At 43.7% G+C, this 7,335-nt stretch overlaps 1 long non-coding RNA gene across 1 annotated transcript; it reads left to right on the top strand.

The window, feature by feature from the left end:
- The first annotated feature begins 511 nt into the window (after positions 1–511).
- On the top strand, positions 512–2,202 carry LOC125554033. Its single transcript, XR_007304300.1, has 2 exons — positions 512–792; positions 1,724–2,202. It is a non-coding gene; the product is annotated as an uncharacterized LOC125554033 (long non-coding RNA).
- Positions 2,203–7,335: the final 5,133 nt, after the last annotated feature.

Raw genomic sequence — 7,335 nt, 5'->3', positions numbered from 1 at the left:
TAGGGTTCTAGCAAGAACGTTTTCTTACCTACGTGAAAGCCACAACGTGATTTGTCAACTTCTATTTACCCTTCATAAGGACCCTTTTCATCGAATCCGCTCCAACTAAAGTGGGAGAGACAGACACCCGCCAGCCACCTTATGCAACTTGCATGTTAGTCGGTGGAACCGGTCTCACGTAAGCGTACGTGTAAGGTTGGTCCGGGCCGCTTCATCCCACAATACTGTTGAAGCAAGATAAGACTAGTAGCGGCAAGAAAGTTGACAACATCAACGCCACAACAAATTGTGTTCTACTCGTGCAAGAGAAACTACGCATAGACCTAGCTCATGATGCCACTGTTGGGGAACGTTGCAGAAAACAAAATTTTCCTACGGTTTCACCAAGATCCATCTATGAGTTCATCTAGAAACCGAGTTGGTCATTTGGACCGCATCCATCTCGGGGTAACCCTGCCCGACCCACGTCCTTTCCACGGGGAGAAAACCCATGACCCAGAGCTGAGGGAGGAAATCCACGGCTCGAGCGACACGAGCGAACGGCAGCGCCGTCGACCAAGATCCAGCGCCCCCCACCGCCTCCGAGCTCCTCCGCCAGCGACAAGAAGCGACGCTCCCGACCCCCTCCCTCCGGTGCTGAGGATCCAAGCTCCGCCCCTCCAGCGACGGCGACGGACCGCGGCCGTCACCGTTCTCCTTCCCCGGATCTCCCCTCCGCCTCCAAGTTCCGATCCCCTCCGGCGACGGCGGCGGCAATGGTTCCGCGGACGTTACTATCTCATCTGATCAAGGGTTTGCCCCCTCCTCCTTCCCCAATATTTTTCTTTTCAGTTCATGGCTTCACCATCCCTGATCTTGAACCACTGGTTCCATATGAGCTTGTATTTTTCTTGTGTAGTTCTTGAACCACCAGTTCCATATGAGTTGTATTTTCATGTGTGACAGCTATATTTGTTTCTATGTAGCATGCTATGCCGCCCATCGAATTGTGAAAAGTAGTCTGAAGCTTGATGCATATAGTGGCTCATACATTTGGTAAAACTTTGGACTTGTATGCACCAGATTGGGTTAGTTGGTCCAATTTCATAGCTATGTATCTGTCCATAGTATTTTCATTGTTGATATCAGATTTTTCATATGTTATATGAGGTACAGAACACTGATTACTGATTAGATTTAGATACAAGCAGATCAATATAGTTGTATGAATCAAGCTCTTGTGAGAAGGTGACATTTGTGGGCAACTATTCTGCATATATTTTAGATAGAAACTAGCAAAACAGCACCACTGTTTTTTTTTAATTTACATGAATCAACGCCACACCACTCTTTCCGCTCTTTCCTTAAGAACGTGTAGGAACTGGACTGCTTCGGATTCTTTTTTTTTTTGCCCATCTAGTTTGGCCGCTATCAAATATTTATTTGCGACATGAATTCACGCCACCACCCTTGCCTTAAGAACATGTGAGAACGGGACTGCCCCAGTTACCTTTTTTGTCCATCAAGGTTGGCTTCCGTCAAATGTTTACTTGTACGTGCTCTTTTTGGATGTACTTGAGTGCCTTCTCGATTCCAATCTGGCCTAGGTAAAAAATGTTTTGACTCCTACATACAAATCTATATTAGCTTCTTTAAATTTGTACCATTCTTGTTTGCTAGTTAAATCTAGTCCGTTCATTCTAATAATACAATAGATAGTAACGAGCACTGCTGCCTGTTGTAGGCTTTTCAACTCACTATATGAGTTTGATCTTGTTATCTTTAATCGGTCGTTGAGAAGAAAGCAAGAAAGATATGGGAAAGCTTAAATTTATTGGTTGGTATGAATTGAATAGCTAGCCAAGAAGAGATGTGATTGGTGATGTTTATGTTCTGAGTTCTGCTGCCGTGTACATGATAAATCTTTTGCTGCTCGTTCTTACTAGATGAACCAAAGAGTAAAGGTAGAGGTGAGATGATGTGTTTCCTTCCTAAGGTGTATAGCTGTACCTCCAAGATAGGCAAGAGCAATTTAATAGTTCATTTTAGTTTTCTACCTATAGTTCCAGGAAGGTGGAGCTGTAGCTGGAAGGTATAGGAGACATATGTAGCTTACTTTTGTCTTGTTTGTTCACTTCCAGATAGATGGATATACGGCTGTTTATAGCAAAGCATGAGTAGAAATGGTTGCAAATGTGCAAATAAAGGTGTATAGTAGAATCACATATCTTTTTGTTTGTTATACATCTATTTCGAGCAGATCGGCTGTTGATTTCTCTTCATTGGCTTTGGTTTCATCATGCCTTTGTTTACACTCAAGCACTCAGCAGATCATGCCTTTGGTTCATACTATTTCATCTTAATCCATTTATACTTAAAAATAGACTAAACTGGTGCTAACTTAATATTTTGTGTAGTTCAGTCAACATCAAGATGCGGTACCTCATGTCCATGCAGAGTGGAGAAACGACTTGAGTAGGGCTAGTGATAGCCTCCTTGCAGTTCATCTAATTTGAAAGTATCTCTGCCTTGAACATGGCAAGTGATAATTCAATTTTCTTTTGTCGTGAACAAATTTGAATGATGATAGCACATGAAAACGATTTAGGCCAACGGTTGATCTCAATGAGATGTGGACTGACCGGTATCTGAACCCTTGTGAACTGATGGTTTTATGTATTTGTTTATATGAATTCTGAGATTTTATGTATTTGTTTTTTTAGAATTATTTGTGGAATTCTTATGTGGTCCATTGTTATCGATAGAATTTTGTATGAAGGCTCTGAAATTTTGTATGTACAGATCTGTTGTTATCTGTGTAGCAAAGTCGCTTGTGATATGTGTTAATTTGAGGGTTTTCCTTCCCTCCCCCTCCTTCCCTCCCCCTTGTGGCCATTTGGGAACCTGGGCAGTGGGAAGATCTCCCACGTGGTGGGAGGGAAACCATGAGCACAGGAAAAAACCCCATAGGGGTTTGTTGCCTTGTTTTTTTCTACCCAACAACCAAATAAGGCCTAAGAGTAGGAATCCCCCCTTAGGGCGCACCATGAGGCTGGCCGCCCCCTCCCCCCCTCCTTTATATACGGGGGAGGGGGGTGTTGGGGAACGTTGCAGAAAACAAAAATTTTCCTACGGTTTCACCAAGATCCATCTAGGAGTTCATCTAGCAACGAGTGATTGGATTGCATCTACATACCTTTGTAGATCACGCGCGGAAGCGTTCAAAGAACGGGGATGAGGAAGTCGTACTCGACGTGATCCAAATCACCGGAGATCCTAGCGCCGAACGGACGGCACCTCCGTGTTCAACACACGTACAGTCAGCGTAACGTCTCCTCCTTCTTGATACAGCAAGGGGAAGGAGAGGTTGAGGAAGATGGCTCCAGCAGCAGCATGATGGCGTGGTGGTGGTGGAGCTGCAGTACTCCGTCAGGGCTTCGCTAAGCTCTACGGAGGAGGAGGAGGTGTTGGAGAGGGAGAGGGAGGCGCCAGGGCTTAGGTGTGGCTGCCCTCCCTTCCCCCACTATATATAGGGCCAAGGGAGAGGGGGGGCGCAGCCTTGGCCCTTCCTCCAAGGAAGGGTGCGGCCAGGGAGGAGTCCATCCTCCCCAAGGCACCTAGGAGGTGCCTTCCCCCTTTAGGACTCTTCCTTTCCCTCATCTCTTGGCGCATGGGCCTCTTGGGGCTGGTGCCCTTGGCCCATATAGGCCAAGGCGCACACCCCTACAGCCCATGTGGCCCCCCGGGGCAGGTGGACCCCCTTGGTGGACCCCCGGACCCCTTTCGGCACTCCCGGTACAATACCGATAATGCGCGAAACCTTTCCGGTGACCAAAACAAGACTTCCCATATATAATTCTTTACCTCCGGACCATTCCGGAACTCCTCGTGACGTCCGGGATCTCATCCGGGACTCCGAACAACATTCGGGTTACTGCATATACATATCCCTACAACCCTAGCGTCACCGAACCTTAAGTGTGTAGACCCTACGGGTTCGGGAGACATGTAGACATGACCGAGATCGCTCTCCGGTCAATAACCAACAGCGGGATCTGGATACCCATGTTGGCTCCCACATGCTCCTCGATGATCTCATCGGATGAACCACGATGTCGAGGATTCAAGCAACCCCGTATACAATTCCCTTCATCAATCGGTATGTTACTTGCTCGAGATTCGATCGTCGGTATCCCAATACCTCGTTCAATCTCGTTACCGGCAAGTCAGTTTACTCGTACCGTAGTGCATGATCCCGTGACCAGACACTTGGTCACTTTGAGCTCATTATGATGATGCACTACCGAGTGGGCCCAGTGATACCTCTCCGTCATACGGAGTGACAAATCCCAGTCTTGATCCGTGTCAACCCAACAGACACTTTTGGAGATACCCGTAGTATACCTTTATAGTCACCCAGTTACGTTGTGACATTTGGTACACCCAAAGCACTCCTACGGTATCCGGGAGTTACACGATCTCATGGTCTAAGGAAAAGATACTTGACATTGGAAAACTCTAGCAAACGAACTATACGATCTTGTGCTATGTTTAGGATTGGGTCTTGTCCATCACATCATTCTCCTAATGATGTGATCTCGTTATCAATGACATCCAATGTCCATACTCAGGAAACCATGACTATCTGTTGATCAACGAGCTAGTCAACTAGAGGCTTACTAGGGACATGTTGGTGTCTAAGTATTCACACATGTATTACGATTTCCGGATAACACAATTATAGCATGAATAAAAGACAATTATCATGAACAAGGAAATATAATAATAATCCTTTTATTATTGCCTCTAGGGCATATTTCCAACAGTAGATGGTGTTATTAGACTTGTGTACCTGAGCATGAACAGGAACAGATCCTACGCAAGTGTCACTCCGAGCTTATGGAGGACACCATGCTGAGAGATAGAACTGCACATAAGGTATTGCAATCTGGTTTTTATTGGCCTACTCTCTTCAAGGATGCCCGTAAGTTTGTCTTATCTTGTGATGAATGTCAAAGAATTGGTAATATTAGTAGACGTCAAGAAATGCCTATGAATTCACTCGTTATTGAACCATTTGATGTTTGGGGCTTTGACTATATGGGACCTTTTCCTGCCTCTAATGGATATACACATATTTTAGTTGCTGTTGATTACGTTACTAAGTGGGTAGAAGCTATTCCAACTAGTAGTGCTGATCATAACACCTCTATTAAAATGCTTAAAGAAGTTATTTTTCCAAGATTTGGAGTCCCTAGATATTTAATGACTGATGGTGGTTCACATTTTATTCATGGTGCTTTCCGTAAAATGCTTGCTAAGTATGATGTTAATCATAGAATTGCATCTCCTCTATCACCCTCAGTCTAGTGGTCAAGTAGAATTGAGTAATAGAGAGCTCAAATTAATTTTGCAAAAGACTGTCAATAGGTCTAGAAAGAATTGGTCCAAGAAACTTGATGATGCATTATGGGCCTATAGAACTGCATATAAAAATCCTATGGGTATGTCTCCGTATAAAATGGTTTATGGAAAAGCATGTCACTTACCTCTCGAACTAGAACACAAGGCATATTGGGCTATTAAAGAGCTCAATTATGATTTTAAACTTGCCGGTGAGAAGAGGTTATTTGATATTAGCTCACTCGATGAATGGAGAACCCAAGCCTACGAAAATGCCAAGTTGTTTAAAGAAAAAGTTAAAAGATGGCATGACAAAGATACAAAAGCGTGAGTTTAATGTAGGTGATTATGTATTGCTATACAACTCTCGTTTAAGATTTTTTGCAGGAAAACTTCTCTCTAAATGGGAAGGTCCTTACGTTATCGAGGAGGTCTATCGTTCCGGTGCCATAAAAATCAACAACTTCGAAGGCACAAATCCGAAGGTGGTGAACGGTCAAAGAATTAACATTATATCTCAGGTAATCCTATAAATGTTGAAACCAATGTTATTGAAACCGTAACCCCGGAGGAATACATAAGGGACACTTTCCGGAACGTTTCAGACTCCGAAAAGGAATAGGTATGTGGTATGGTAAGTAAACCGACTCCAAAACAGTTTTTAAAGGCAATATTTCTCCGTTTTGGAATATTTAGAAAAATAGAAAAATAAGAAGCAGTCCGGGAAGGACACGAGGGCTCCACGAGGGTGGAGGGCGCGCCCTACCCTCCTGGGCGCGCCCCCCCCTCGTGGGCACCTCGTGCGCTTTCCGGACTCCGTTTTCTTACACGACACGTATTTTGGTCGGTAAAAATTCATTATATAATCTCCCGGAGGTTTTGACTCCCGTATCACGCAAAAATCTCATGTCTTTGTTTCGAGCTGTTTTCTGTCAGGGTTGTCAAGGCCAGGCACTATGTCGTCTCCCTCCTCCTCCAACCATGAGGGCAATGATGCTTGGCTAATGAAGATAGAGCTGAAGAGAGAAGAACCCATGGAGATCAACAAGGATGAAGGGATCAAGAAGGCCATGGAGGACCAAGTTCCGGCAACAGAAGACACCCTTCAACTTGATCACAATCTTCTTACCCCAACAGAGATCGAAGCTTTCAAGATGATTGAGTTAGCTCGTATACAAAATAAGTATCTCACACGTGAAAATATTTTGTTGAAGGAGCATATCATCGCACTCAAAGGCATTATCCGCAAGTTAGAAGACCTCCTACGCTCGATGTGCGACTATCCATCATCAACAACTCCACCTTCTTCACCAACAAAGGAGACATAATCACATGGGTATGGGCACTCCCCTTGGCAACTGCCAAGCTTGGGGGAGTGCCCCGGTATCGTATCACCATCACTTTTATCTTTACTTTTTCTTAGTTCGATCCTTTTGGTAATATCTTGATCTAGTAGAATAAAGTTTATGCATGATCTAGTTGTGAGTTTTGCTTTATGATCCCTCTATGTAATCGAGTCCGTGAGCTATATATAATAAAGATTAGTGTTGAGTCAAGGGCTTGATTATTTTGCCATGATCCTAAGTGAATAAAAGAAAAGAGAAAGAAATAAAAAGAAACAAAGAGATCATATGGATCTTATGGAGAGTAATGAGCTCACATAAAAAGTATGATGAATAAAAGTTGTTGAGAGTTGACAAACATAGTTTTGGTCATTCGTTGCAATTAATAGGAAGTAATAAAGAAAGAGAGGTCTTCACATATAAATATACTATCTTGGACATCTTTTATGATTGTGAGCACTCATTAAAATATGACATGCTAAAGAGTTGACGTTGGACAAGGAAGACAACGTAATGGGTTATGTTTTCTTACATCTGAGATAAATTATATTGTCATGGATCATCCAACATGGTTGAGCTTGCCTTTCCCCCTCATGCTAGCCAAATTCAT

Source organism: Triticum urartu, chromosome 4, assembly GCF_003073215.2.
Source record: "Triticum urartu cultivar G1812 chromosome 4, Tu2.1, whole genome shotgun sequence".
In the NCBI taxonomy this organism is placed as follows: Eukaryota; Viridiplantae; Streptophyta; class Magnoliopsida; order Poales; family Poaceae; genus Triticum; species Triticum urartu.
Note: the sequence above shows the minus strand (reverse complement) of the source record. Positions and strands in the feature narration are given on the sequence as shown.